The sequence below is a fragment of the Salmo salar genome, chromosome ssa12 (assembly GCF_905237065.1).
Source record: "Salmo salar chromosome ssa12, Ssal_v3.1, whole genome shotgun sequence".
Taxonomy (NCBI): domain Eukaryota; kingdom Metazoa; phylum Chordata; class Actinopteri; order Salmoniformes; family Salmonidae; genus Salmo; species Salmo salar.
Window position 1 is genome coordinate 85,359,082 of NC_059453.1, and position 15,518 is coordinate 85,374,599.

Sequence of the window (15,518 nt, forward strand, 5' to 3'; positions counted from 1 at the left end):
AGCGGCAGCGACTGGGAGACTAGTCAGACTAGTCAAGTTCTTTGTTTCTGGCCATTTTGAGCCTGTAATCGAACCCACAAATGCTGACCCTCCAGATACTCAACTTGCCTAAAGAAGGCTAGTTTTATTGCTTCTTTAATCAGCACAACAGTTTTCAGCTGGGCTAACATAATTGCAAAAGGGTTTTCTAATGATTAATTAGCCTTTTAAAATGATAAACTTGGATTAGCTAACACAACGTGCCGTTGGAACACACGAGTGATGGTTGCTGATAATGGACCTCTGTATGCCTATGTAGATATTCCATGAAAAATCTGCTGTTTCCAGCTACAATAGTCATTTACAACATTAACAATGTATGCACTGTATTTCTGATCAATTTGATGTTATTTTAATGGCCCAAAAATATGCTTTTCTTTCAAAAACAAGGACATTTCTAAGTGACCCCAAACTGTTGAATGTATGTGTGTACAGTCATTCACTCCTTACTTCCAAAAACTGAACAGAAGTTAGAAGTCCTTTACCATGGAAAACATTGGTCAGTAATAATACTACTGATACTACTATACACTTTGCTACACAACACAACATACTGTTTTATGAAATGACTGAGCCACAGTATCAAAATAGCATAATAACTAAGTTGATTAAATATATGGTCTAACAAAAAGCTGGTGTGTAATTTCATTCTGGAATCCGGTGGACCTATTTTGAGGACCATTTTCACTGAGACCCCTCTGTATGTAAGTGGTTGATTCGTCAGTGGGGGTCAAAGCAGGCCCCAAGTGTGACAGGAAAATGGATGCGACCATTCACAGCACCCTGCAATTATGTGGAGGTAGATAGAGAGAGAGGGCCAGGGAGGCTTTCAGGCTGATGACAGACAGACAGACAGACTATCTGGAGCATTAGCTTATATAACAATGAGTGTCTCTCTCCCAAAATGAGTCATCCTGCTGAAGCACTGTTGAGATGACAGGAGAGAGTGGCGGAGCACCCTCGACCTGCTCCCCGCCCATCACCAGGTGCCTCCTACTCTCTCCGTCTTCTGACTCCCAGCCTCGCCTAACCCCCTCTGACTGTTGTGGTTACCACAGAAACGACCGGGAGTGGCATTGTTTTGTTGCGCAAGTGATTTTTCCCCCCCCATTCTTTCACCATCCTTGTTTACACCCCCCTCCTTGTCCCACCACAACATTGCCCACTCAATAAGTTCTGGGACAAGATGAGTGGACTTGCTACAAGTGTCCCTATTTGTGGTAGTTACTGTAAATGATGAAGCATAGCAATATTTAGAATTCGCTGAATGTTCCTCTGCAGATACAACAACAACAACCCACCTCTCTTCCTAAAGTCCAACACCTACAAGAGACTGTTTAATTTTACTTCAATGTATGACAGTACTAACACCAATTCCCTTATGTCAGCTATGGGCCATAGATAGGCACAGGTCTGTAGACTTTCTCTTCTCCCATTGTGGAGTCTGTTTTAATTTTAAGTGAGTCACCTCTCTGTTGTTATGCAATTGTAAATAACTCCAGTTAGGATCTGTTGTTCACCTTATAATAAGGAACTGTCCTAAATCTCTTTAATTTAACCCACAAAAAGCAGTGGCCCTCAAAATGCAATCCCGAAGATGGTTATCAATGACAGTTCATACTCAACATGTAATTATAGAGATCAACATGCAATTATAGAGATCACCATCCCTTTAGCTATTCAAACAGATGTACCACTATAATTACAACATTATCTTCTGAAGGAGAAGCATTCAATGCATGACAGGTGAATTTATCAGAGTTTCAATAAACCCAGCTCCCAATGATAAAGTACATGCTGTGTCACAGGCAGGCAGGCAGGCAGGATATCATTAGCATACTCGATATCTTCTCAATAGAGTTAATTCTAGTTGTTCTATCACGTATAGCATAACTATGGCAACCCTGACCATCTGGGTCAAATTGAATGTAAGAATAAGACCTCAAGTCAAAGCAGAGGACTCTCTTGATAGTATATTTTTTCTAAGAGAAACCATCTAGAACCTGAAAGGGTTATTCGGCTGTCCCTGTAAGAGAACCCTTTGAAGAACCCTTTTTGCTTCCAAGTAGAACCATTTTGAGTTCCATGTAGAATATTTTACATAAGAGGGTTGGTTCTACATGGAACCCAAAAGAGTCATACCTGGAACCAAAAAGGGTTATCCTATGGGGAAAAACGAAGAACCCTTTTTTCTAAGAGTGTAGGTGGCCCACCTCCCACTCCCACCTCTAACAACCGTGGTCAGAAAACCCTGCATACCATAACAACTACATCAATAGTAAACATGTCATTGTTCAAAGACCTTTACATTTTGTTGTTACAGCATTATTCTAAAATGGATTCAATTGTCTTTTTTCCTCATCAATCTGCACACAATACCCCATAATGACAAAGCAAAAAAATGTTTTTAGAAATAATAAATAAATTAAACAGAAATATCACATTTACATAAGTATTCAGACTCTGTTGAACTCAGTACTTTGTTTTAGCACCTTTGGCAGCGATTACAGTCTTGAGTCTTCTTGGGTATGACACTACAAGCTTGGCACACCTGTATTTGGGGCATTTCTCCCATTCTTCTCTGCAGATACTCTCAATCTCTGTCAGGTTGGATGGGGAGCGTCGCTGCACAGCTATTTTCAGGTCTCTCCAGAGATGTTCGATCGGGTTCAAGTCTGGGCTCTGGCTGGGTCACTCAAGGACATTCAGAGGCTTGTCCCGAAGCCACTCCTGCATTGTCTTGGCTGTGTGCTTAGGGTCGTTGTCCTGTTGGAAGATGAAACCTTGCCCCAGTCTGAGGTCCTGAGCGCTCTGGAGCAGGTTTTCATCAAGGATTTCTCTATACTTTGCTCCGTTCATCTTTCCCTCGATCCTGACTAGTCTCCGAGTCCCTGCCACTGAAAAACATTCCCACAGCATGATGCTGCCACCACCATTCTTCACAGTAGGGATGGTGCCAGGTTTCCTCCAGAAGTGACGCTTGGCATTCAAGCCAAAGAGTTCAATCTTGGTTTCATCAGACCAGAGAATCTTGTTTCTCGTGGTCTGAGAGTCTTTAGGTGCATTTTGTCAAACTCCAAGCGGGCTGTCATGTCCCTTTTACTGAGCAGTGGCTTCCGTCTGGCCACTCTACCATATAGGCCTGATTTGGTGGAGTGCTGCAGAGATGTTTGTCCTTCTGGAATGTTCTCCCATCTCCACACAGGAACTCTGGAGCTCTGTAAGTGTGACCATCAGGTTCTTGGTCACCTCCCTGACCAAGGCCCTTCTCCCCCTGATTGCTTAGTTTGGCCGGGCGGCCAGCTCTAGGAAGAGTCTTGGTTCCAAACTTCTTCCATTTAAGAATGATGGAGGCCACTGTGTTCTTGGGGACCTTCAAAGCTGCAGAAATGTTTGGTACCGTTCCCCAGATCTGTGCCTCAATACAATCCTGTCTCGGAGCTCTACGGACAATTCCTTCGACCTCATGGCTTAGTTTTTGCTCTGACATGCACTGTCAAATGTGGGACCTTATATAAACAGGTGTGTGCCTTTCCAAATAATGTCCAATCAATTGAATTTACCACAGGTGACTCCAATCAAGTTGTAGAAACAGCTTAAGGATGATCAATGTAAACAGGATGCATCTGAGCTCAATTTAGAGTCTCATTGCAAAGGGTTTGAATACTTGTCTAAATAAGGTATTTATTTTTAACATTTTTTTATAAATTAGTTTTCGCTTTGTCATTATGGGGTATTGTGTGAAGATTGATGAAGAAAATGTTTTATGTAATCCATTTTAGAATAAGGCTGTAACTTAACAAAATGTGGAAAAAGTCATGGGATCTGAATATTTTCTGAATGCACTGTAAATCCTTTGCGCTGGATATCAAACAATTGTTGTTGTAGCTGAGAGTTTGTGTTACTGAGCGTGTGAGTAAATTACATATTTACACAATTTCCTGATGACTTTGAGGCTCCACTGCTCATGGTAACATCTTGGGACTTTTTGGAACTTTGGAATAATGCTGACTTTTCAATAAGGTGATCCAGCAGAGCTCCAACCAACCACAAACTTTTGGCTTATCTACAATAGGATCCCTTGATCCTTCCTTTGGTGGACAAATCCACCCTGACATACTGTACCGTAGGGTACATTTAAAGATGGCCAACATCTGTAATATTTATAACATTGCTTGTTTGTATAATTCAAGACAACTTGCTGAGAGCCACGGTAAATTAGACAGCTGGTTCGCAAAGCCTGCTGGGAGTGAGATGGAGGGTTGGATGGTCTTGCTAGTGCAGTGTGTAAACACTGTGGGCGAACCAGCGTTGACGCACATTTAACTCTGCCCTCAAGTGACACAATCCTCACAAGCAGTACGCTTGATGATTTGCAGTGGAGTTTCATTTCAGTCCATACTCATTTTTAAACAATATAACCTACATTTGTTGGCCAAAGAAAATAAATAGCAGTTTTAATTTGTTTCAAAGTGATCGATCATAGAAGGTAGTATTTAATTTTTTATTTAATCTCAACCGTAACTATAATGCTGTTGACAGTATTTGTGTTCCATTTGCAACTCTGCCATTTAAGTTTAAATATGGAGGGTCACAACATTGTTGGAGTCCTCTTTAATGTCATAGAAATGTTGTCCTGACCTCTGCCCTCTTATGTTTCCTCAAAGAGTTAAGCAGCACGGTATCTGCGTCTCTCTCTAACTCTCTACCTTTCTCTCTCTATCGCTCTTTTCGCTTTCTCTCTTTCTTTCTGTCTTTCTGTCTATTCAAATAAATTCAAGGGGCTTTATTGGCATGGGAAACAGATGTTTACATTGCCAAAGCAAGTGAAATGGATAAACAAAGGTTAAATAAAAAATATTACACTTACACAAGTTCCAAAAGAATAAAGACATTTCAAATGTCATATTATGTCTAAATACAGTGTGGTAGTGATGTGCAAATAGTTAAAGTACAAAAGGGAAAATAAATAAATATGGGGTGTATTTACAATGGTGTTTGTTCTTCACTGGTTGCCCTCTTCTTGTGGAAACAAGTCACAAATCTTGCTGCTGTGATATTTCACACAATAGTTATGGGAGTTTATCAAAATTGGATTTGTTTAATCTGTTCCGGCTCGATCTCACAACCTCTGCTGATTACTGTTGATTACTGTTGTATAAGTACCACATGCAAACCGATTACGCCACAGGAGAAAGTGAAAGCTGATCACCATATTTTGCACAGGAGAGTTGTACAATATTCGATCCAAAGCAAGATCATGATTTAACAGCCTGGCTAGCTCAGTTGGTAGAGCATGAGGTTCTTAATCTCAGGGTAGAGGGTTTGAGCCCCAAGTTATGCGCTGCTTTTCTTCTCCAAAACACAAACTCACTTTGCAACCAGTTGTCTGCTTGGTCTGTAGAGCAGGCTTGCCACCCTGCATTGCTGATGTGTCTAGCTTATCTGTTGAAACAGGAGACTCTGGGTTTGAGTCCAAGCAGTACCTGCACTCTGACCTGTTATCTCAATGACATGCCTATTAGTTGTGATACGTCCTCCAAAATGGAGTGAAAAATTCTCCTTTTCTGGACAAGAAATAGACAGGCAGAGGGTTCAAGAAAAATACCTGTTCCCGGTGAGGCTCGAACCCACTACCTCGGCATTTCTAGCTAATTACCATATTTTGCTCAAACAGAGCTGTAGGATATTCGGTACCAATCAAGATTTTGACTGAGCTGCCTGGCTACCTCAGTCGGTAGAGCATGAGACTCTTAGTCTCAGGGTTGTGGGTTTTGAGCCCCACGTTAGGGTATGCATTTCTCTGCCCAAGCACCAACTCACTTTGCAAACAGCCATCCGCTTGGTCTATAGAGCAGGCTTGCCACCCTGCATTGCGGACGTGTCAGGCTTAGCGGATGAAACGGGAGACTCTAGGTTTGAGTCCTAGCAGTGCCTGCACTCTGACATTTTATCTCAATGACATAACTATTACTTGTGAAGCGTCCTCCTAAATGGAGTGAAAAATTCTCCTTTTCTGGACAAGAAATAGACAGGCAGAGGGTCCAGGAAAAATACACGCTCCTGGGGAGGCTTGAACTCACAGCCTCCGGCATCGCTCACAGCCTCGGCATCACTCCAAATCAAGACCTTGAATGAACTTCCTGGGTAGCTCAGTTGGTAGAGCTTGAGACTTTTAATCTAAGTGTATTGGGTTTGAGCCCCACGTTGGGGAATGCTTTTCTCTCCCCAAGCACCAACTCACTTTGCAAACAGCCATCCGCTCGGTCTACAAAGCAGGCTTCATGAAAATAATCATGGCCTCTAAACCTTCAAGCTGCATACTGGGCCCTATTTCAACTAAACTACTAAAAGAGCTGCTTCCTGTGCTTGGCCCTCCAATGTTGAAATTAATAAATGGCTCTCTATCCACCGGATGTGTACCAAACTCACTAAAAGTGGCAGTAATAAAGCCTCTCTTGAAGAAGCCAAACTTGACCCTGAAAATATAAAAAAAACTATCGGTCTATATCGAATCTCCCATTCCTCTCACAAATTTTAGAAAAGGCTGTTGGGCAGCAACTCACTGCCTTCCTGAAGACAAACAATGTATACGAAACGCTTCAGTCTGGTTTTAGACCCCATCATAGCACTGAGACTGCACTTGTGAAGGTGGTAAATGACCTTTTAAGGGTTTCAGACTGAGGCTCTGCATCTGTCCTCGTGCTCCTAGACCTTAGTGCTTCTTTTGATACCATCGATCACCACATTCATTTGGAGAGATTGGAAACCCAAATTGGTCTACACGGACAAGTTCTGGCCTGGTTTAGATCTTATCTGTTGGAAAGATATCAGTTTGTCTCTGTAGATGGTTTGTCCTCTGATAAATCAACTGTAAATTTCGGTGTTCCTCAAGGCTCCGTTTTAGGACCTCTATTGTTTTCACTATATATTTTACTTCTTGGTGATGTCATTCGGAAACATAATGTTAACTTTCACTGCTCTGCGGACGACACACAGCTGTACATTTCGATGAAACATGGTGAAGCCCCAAAATTGCCCTCCCTGGAAGCCTGTGTTTCAGACATAAGGAAGTGGATGGAGGCAAATGTTCTACTTTTAAACTCAGACCAAACAGAGATGCTAGTTCTAGGTCCCAAGAAACAAAAAGATCTTCTGTTGAATCTGACAATTAAACTTGATGGTTGTACAGTCATCTCAAATAAAACTGTGAAGGACCTCGACGTTACTCTGGACCCTGATCTCTCTTTTGACGAACATATCAAGACTGTTTCAAGGACAGCTTTTTTCCCTCTACGTAACATTGCAAAAATCTGAAATTTTCTGCCCAAAAATCATGCATAAAAATGTATCCATGCTTTTGTCACTTCTAGGTTAGACTACTCAAATGCTCTACTTTCCGGCTACCCGGATAAAGTACTAAATAAACTTCAGTTAATGCTAATCACGGCTGCTAGAATCTTGACTAGAACCAAATAATTTGGTCATATTACTCCAGTGCTAGCCTCTCTACACTGGCTTCCTGTTAAGGCTAGGGCTGAATTCAAGCTTTTACTGCTGACCTACAAAGCATTACATGGGCTTGCTCCTACCTATCTTTCCCGATTTCGTCCTGCCGTACATACCTGCACGTATGCTATGGTCACAAGACGTAGGCCTCTTTACTGTCCCTAGAATTTCTAAGCAAACAGCTGGAGGCAGGGCTTTCTCCTATAGAGCTCAATTTTTATGGAATGGTCTGCCTGTCCATGTGAGAGATGCAGACCCGGTCTCATCCTTTAAGTCTTTATTAAAGACTCATCTCTTCAGTAGGTCCTATGATTGAGTGTAGTCTGGCCCAGGAGTGTGAAGGTGAATGGAAAGGCACTGGAGCAACGAACCGCCCTTGCTGTCTCTGCCTGGCCGGTTCCCCTCTCTCCAATGGGATTCTCTGCCTCAAACCCTATTACAGGGGCTGTGTCACTGGCTTACTGGTACTCTTCCATGCCGTCCCTAGGAGGGGAGCGCCACTTGAGTGGGTTGAGTCACTGACGTGATCTTCCTGTCCGGGTTGGCTCCCCCCTTGGGTTGGTGCCATGGGGGAGATCTTCGTGGGTTATACTCGGCCTTGTCTCAGGATAGTAAGTTGGTGGTTGAAGGTATCCCTCTAGTGGTGTGGGGGCTGTGCCCATTTCTCCTTCACCCAAATCCAGATAGCTGATGTTCTGAAAGAGCTGAAAAATCGGGGCCCCTTCAAATCAGCCGGGCTAGACAATCTGGACTCTCTCTTCCTAAAATTATCCGCCACAATTGTTGCAACCCCTATTACTAGTCTGTTCAACCTCTCTTTCGTATCGTCTGAGATCCCCAAAGAATGGAAAGCTGCCGCGGTCATCCCCTTCTTCAAAGGGGGAGACACTCTAGACCCAAACTGTTACAGACCTATATCTATCCAACCCTGCCTTTCTAAGGTCTTCGAAAGCCAAGTTAAGAAACAGATCACCGACCATTTCGAATCCCACCGTACCTTCTCCGCTATGCAATCTGGTTTCAGAGCTGGCCATGGGTGCACCTCAGCCACGCTCAAGGTCCTAAACGATATCATAACCACCCATCAATAAGAGACAATACTGTGCAGCTGTACTCATCGACCTAGCCAAGGCTTTCGACTGTCAATCACCACATTCTTATCGGCAGACTCAATAGCCTTGGTTTCTCAAATGACTGCCTCGCCTGGTTCACCAACAACTTCTCAGACACAGTTCATTGTGTCAAATCGGAGTGCCTGTTGTCTGGCTCTGGCACTCTATGGGGGTAACACAGGGTTATATTCTCGGGCCGACGCTTTTCTCTGTATACATCAATGATGTTGTTCTTGCTGTTGGTGATTCTCTGATCCACCTCTACGCAGACGACACCATTCTGTATACTTCTGGCCCTTCTTTGGACACTTTGGACACTGTGTTAACTAACCTCCAGAATGCCATACAACTCTCCTTCCATGGCCTCCAATTGCTCTTAAATGCAAGTAAAACTAAATGCATGCTCTTCAACCGATAGCTGCTTGCACCTGCCCACCCGTCCAGCATCACTACTCTGGACGGTTCTGACTTAGAATATGTGGACAACTACAAATACCTGGGTGTCTAGTTAGACTGTAAACTCTCCTTCCAGACTCACATTAAGCATCTCCAATCCAAAATTAAATCTAGAATCGGCTTCCTATTTCGCAACAAAGCATCCTTCACTCATGCTGCCAAACATACCCTCGTAAAACTGACTATCCTACCGATCCTTGACTTCGGCAATGTCATTTACAAAATAGCTTCCAACACTCTACTCAGCAAATAGGATGCAGACTATCACAGTGCCATCCGTTTTGTCACCAAAGCCCCATACACTGCCCACCACTGCGACCTGTATGCTCTCGTTGGCTGGCCCTCGCTTCATATTCGTCGCCAAACCCACTGGCTCCAGGTCATCTATAAGTCTTTGCTAGTTAAAGCCCCACCTTATCTCAGCTCACTGGTCACCATAGCAGCACCCACCCGTAGCACGTGCTCCAGCAGGTATATTTCATGGGTCACCCCCAAAGCCAATTCCCCCTTTGGCCGCCTTTCCTTCCAATTCTCTGCTGCCAATGACTGGAACGAATTTCAAAAATCCCTGAAGCTGGAGACTCATATCTCCCTCTCTAGCTTTAAGCACCAGCTGTCAGAGCAGCTCACAGATCACTGCACCTGTACATAGCCCATCTGTAAATAGCCCACGCAACTACCTCATCCCCATACTGTTATACATTTTTTTTGCTCCTTTGCACCCCGGTATCTCAACTTGCACATTCATCTTCTGCACATTTATCACTCCAGTGTTTAATTGCTAAATTGTAATTATTTCACCACTATGGCCTATTTATTGCCTTACCTCCCTTATCTTACCTCATTTGCACACACTGTTTGCATTTGCACACATGCTAACCGATTTCGCCACATGAGCCATTGAAAGCTCTCTAGCTAATCACCATATTTTGTTCAAACAGAGCTGTACGATATTCAGTCCAAATCAAGAACGATCTGCCTGGCTAGCTACGTAGGTTGAGAATGAGACTCTTAATCTCAGGGTTGTGGGTCAGAGCCCCAAATTGGGCGATGCTTTTCTGCGCCGAAGCACCAATTCACATTGTTAACAACAATCCACTTGGTCTATCTTGCAGGCTTGCCACCCTGCATTGCTGACGTGTCAGGCTTAGCTAGTGATACAGGAGACTCTGGGTTTGAATCCCAGCAGTGCCTGCCCTCTGACCTGCTATCTCAATGACAAAGCAATTACTTGTGAAATGTCCTCCTAAATGGATCGAATAAATGCCCCTTTTCTGGATAAGAAATAGACAGGCAGAGGGTTCAAGAAAAATACTTGCTACTGGTGAGGTTCGAACTCAGAACCTCGGCATAGCTTTGCTGCATAAGTACCAAGCACCTCCCGATTTCACCACATGAGCCATTGAAAGCTCTCTAGCTAATTACCATATTTTGCTCAAAAAGAGCTGTATGATATTCGCCCCAAATCAACATCAGGAATGATCTAGCTAGGTACATAGAGCATGATACTCCTAATCTTAGAGTTGTGGGTTCGAGCCCCAAGTTGGTTGATGCTTTTCTCCACCGAAGCACCAACTCAATTTGCAAACCGCTATCTGCTTGTTCTTTCGAGCAGGCTTGCTGACATGTCAGGCTTAGCTGGCTATGGATTTGAATGCAAGTGAGGTCGAGCCTCACCAGGAGCAAGTACTTTTCTTGAACCCTCTGCGTGTCTATTTCTTGTCCAGAAAAGGAGCATTTTTCATTCCATTTAGGAGGTTGTTTCACAAGTAATAGGTATGTCATTGAGATAACAGGTCAGGATTCAAACCCATAGTCTCCAGTATCAACAGCTAAGCCTGACACCTCAGCAATGCAGTGTGGCAAGCCTGCTCTGCGGACAAGGTGGATGGCTGATTGCGAAGTCAGTTGTTGCTTTCACGGAGAAAAACATAACCCAACACAGGTCTCGAACCCTCAACTCTGAGATTGAAGTTCTAGTGCTCTACCGACTGAGCTAGCCAGGAATCTCTACGGAAAAATTGACATGGATCAAATATCGTACAGCTCTGTTTGTGCAAAATATGGTGATCAGCGAAAGTGCTTTCAATGGCTCCTGTGGTGCAATTGGTCAGCAAGCGGAACTTATATAGCAGTATGCAGCAGAGCGATGCCGAAGTTGTGAGTTCGACAAGGAACAAGTGTTTTTACTTATCCCACTGCCTGTCTTTTTTTTGCCCAGAAAATGAGCATTTTTCAATCCATTTAGGAGGTTGTTTCACAAGTAATAGGTATGTCCTTGAGATAAAATGTCAGAGAGCAGGCAAAGCTAGGATTCAAATTCATAGTCTTCTGTATCACCAGCTATGCCTGACACTTCAGCAATGCAAGGTGGCAAGCCTGCTCGAAAGTCGAAACGAATGGCTGTTTGCAAAGTGAGTTGGTTCTTCGGCAGAGAAAAGGATCGCCCAACGTGGGGCTCGAACCCACGACCCTGAGATTAAGAGTCTCATGCTCTACCGACTGAGCTAGCCAGGCACCTCGATGGTATTAATGATTTGGTTCGAATATCGAACAGCTCAGTTTGTGCAAAATACGGTGATCAGTGAGAGTGTTTTTAATGGATCCTGTGGTGCAATCGTTAGCGTGTAGTACTTATACATCAGTATGCATCAAATCGATGACAAGGTTGTGAGTTTGAGCCTCACCAGGAGCAAGTATTTTTCTTGAACCCTCTGCTTATCTATTTCTTGTCCAGTAAAGGAAAACTTATTCAATCCATTTAGGAAGACGTTTCCTAAGTAATAGGTATGTCATTGAGATAACAGGTCAGAGTGCAGGCAAAGCTAGGATTCAAATTCATAGTCTTCTGTATCACCAGCTATATCTGACACTTCAGCAATGCAGGGTGGCAAGCCTGCTCGAAAGTCGAAACGAATGGCTGTTTGCAAAGTGAGTTGATTCTTCGGCAGAGAAAAGGAGCGCCCAACGTGGGGCTCTCACCCACGACCCTGAGATTAAGAGTCTCATGTTCTACCGTCTGATCTAGCCAGGCACCTTGATGGTGTTATTGACTTGGTTCAAATATCGAACAGCTCAGTTTGTGCAAAATATGGTGATCAGTGAGAGTGTTTTTAATGGATCCTGTGGTGCAATCGTTAGTGTGTAGTACTTATACATCAGTGTGCATCAAATCGATGACAAGGTTGTGAGTTTGAGCCTCACCAGGAGCAAGTAATTTTCTTGAACACTCTGCTTATCTATTTCTTGTCCAGTAAAGAAGCATTTATTCAATCCATTTAGGAGGACGTTTCATAAGTATGTCATTGAGATAAAATGTCAGAGAGCAGGCAAAGCTAGGATTCAATTTCATAGTCTTCTGTATCACAAGCTATGCCTGACACTTCAGCAATGCAGGGTGGCAAGCCTGCTCGAAAGTCGAAACGAATGGCTGTTTGCAAAGTGAGTTGATTTTTCGGCAGAGAAAAGGAGCGCCCAACATGGGGCTCTCACCCACGACCCTGAGATTAAGAGTCTCATGTTCTACCGACTGAGCTAGCCAGGCACCTTGATGGTGTTATTGACTTGGTTCAAATATCGAACAGCTCTGTTTGTGCAAAATATGGTGATCAGTGAGAGTGTTTTTAATGGATCCTGTGGTGCAATCGTTAGCGTGTAGTACTTATACATCAGTGTGCATCAAATCGATGACAAGGTTGTGAGTTTGAGCCTCACCAGGAGCAAGTAATTTTCTTGAACACTCTGCTTATCTATTTCTTGTCCAGTAAAGGAGCATTTATTCCAGCCATTTAGGAGGACGTTTCATAAGTAATAGGTATGTCATTGAGATAAAATGTCAGAGAGCAGGCAAAGCTAGATTCAAATTCATAGTCTTCTGTATCACCAGCTATGCCTGACACTTCAGCAATGCAAGGTGGCAAGCCTGCTCGAAAGTCGAAACGAATGGCTGTTTGCAAAGTGAGTTGGTTCTTCGGCAGAGAAAAGGAGCGCCCAACGTGGGGCTCGAAACCATGACCCTGAGATTAAGTGTCTCATGCTCTACCGACTGAGCTAGGCAGGCACCTCAGTTGTGTTAATGACTTGGTTCGAATATCGAACAGCTCAGTTTGTGCAAAATATGGTGATCAGTGAGAGTGTTTTTAATGGATCCTGTGGTGCAATCGTTAGCGTGTAGTACTTATACATCAGTGTGCATCAAATCGATGACAAGGTTGTGAGTTTGAGCCTCACCAGGAGCAAGTATTTTTCTTGAACCCTCTGCTTATCTATTTCTTGTCCAGTAAAGGAAAACTTATTCAATCCATTTAGGAAGACGTTTCCTAAGTAATAGGTATGTCATTGAGATAACAGGTCAGAGTGCAGGCAAAGCTAGGATTCAAATTCATAGTCTTCTGTATCACCAGCTATGCCTGACACTTCAGCAATGCAGGGTGGCAAGCCTGCTCGAAAGTCCAAACGAATGGCTGTTTGCAAAGTGAGTTGGTTCTTCGGCGGAGAAAAGGAGCTGCCAACGTGGGGCTCGAACCCACAACCCTCAGATTAAGAGTCTCATGCTCTACCGACTGAGCTTGCCAGGGACCTCAATGCTATTAATGACTTGGTTTGAATATCGAACAGCTCTGTTTGTGCAAAATATGGTGATCAGTGAGAGTGTTTTTAATGGATCCTGTGGTGCAATCGTTATCGTGTAGTACTTATACATCAGTATGCATCAAATCGATGACAAGGTTGTGAGTTTGAGCCTCACCAGGAGCAAGTATTTTTCTTGAACACTCTGCTTATCTATTTCTTGTCCAGTAAAGGAAAACTTATTCAATCCATTTAGGAAGACGTTTCCTAAGTAATAGGTATGTCATTGAGATAAAATGTCAGAGTGCAGGCAAAGCTAGGATTCAAATTCATAGTCTTCTGTATCACCAGCTATGCCTGACACTTCAGCAATGCAGGGTGGCAAGCCTGCTCGAAAGTCCAAACGAATGGCTGTTTGCAAAGTGAGTTGGTTCTTCGGCAGAGAAAAGGAGCGCCCAACGTGGGGTTCGAACCCACTACCCTGAGATTAAGAGTCTCATGCTCTAGCGACTGATCTAGCCAGGCACCTCAATGGTTTTAATGACTTGGTTCGAATATCGAACAGCTCAGTTTATGCAAAATATGGTGATCAGTGAGAGTGTTTTTAATGGATCCTGTGGTGCAATCGTTAGCGTGTAGTACTTATACATCAGTGTGCATCAAATTGATGACAAGGTTGTGAGTTTGAGCCTCACCAGGAGCAAGTAACTTTCTTGAACACTCTGCTTATCTATTTCTTGTCCAGTAAAGGAGCATTTATTCAATCCATTTAGGAGGACGTTTCATAAGTATGTCATTGAGATAAAATGTCAGAGAGCAGGCAAAGCTAGGATTCAAATTCATAGTCTTCTGTATCACCAGCTATGCCTGACACTTCAGCAACGCAGGGTGGCAAGCCTGCTCGAAAGTCGAAACGAATGGCTGTTTGCAAAGTGAGTTGGTTCTTCGGCAGAGAAAAGGATGGGCCAACGTGGGGTTCGAACCCACGACCCTGAGATTAAGAGTCTCATGCTCTACCGACTGAGCTAGCCAGGCACCTCAATGGTATTAATGACTTGGTTCGAATATCGAACAGCTCAGTTTGTGCAAAATATGGTGATCAGTGAGAGTGTTTTTAATGGAACCTGTGGTGCAATCGTTAGCGTGTAGTACTTATACATCAGTGTGCATCAAATTGATGACAAGGTTGTGAGTTTGAGCCTCACCAGGAGCAAGTAACTTTCTTGAACACTCTGCTTATCTATTTCTTGTCCAGTAAAGGAGCATTTATTCAAGCCATTTAGGAGGACGTTTCATAAGAAAGGTATGTCATTGAGATAAAATGTCAGAGAGCAGGCAAAGCTAGGATTCAAATTCATAGTCTTCTGTATCACCAGCTATGCCTGACACTTCAGCAACGCAGGGTGGCAAGCCTGCTCGAAAGTCGAAACGAATGGCTGTTTGCAAAGTGAGTTGGTTCTTCGGCAGAGAAAAGGAGGGCCCAACGTGGGGCTCGAACCCACGACCCTGAGATTAAGAGTCTCATGCTCTACCGACTGAGCTAGCCAGGCACCTCAATGGTATTAATGACTTGGTTCGAATATCGAACAGCTCAGTTTGTGCAAAATATGGTGATCAGTGAGAGTGTTTTTAATGGAACCTGTGGTGCAATCGTTAGCGTGTAGTACTTATACATCAGTATGCATCAAATCGATGACAAGGTTGTGAGTTTGAGCCTCACCAGGAGCAAGTAATTTTCTTGAACACTCTGCTTATCTATTTCTTGTCCAGTAAAGGAGCATTTATTCAATCCATTTAGGAAGACGTTTCCTAAGTAATAGGTATGTCATTGAG

The 15,518-nt window shown here is 43.5% G+C and overlaps 1 non-coding gene across 1 annotated transcript; it reads right to left on the minus strand.

The window, feature by feature from the left end:
• Positions 1-11,560: 11,560 nt before the first annotated feature.
• trnak-cuu (transfer RNA lysine (anticodon CUU)) lies at positions 11,561-11,633 on the minus strand. The gene has a single exon. It is a non-coding gene; the product is annotated as a tRNA-Lys (tRNA).
• Between the last annotated feature and the right edge of the window lie 3,885 nt (positions 11,634-15,518).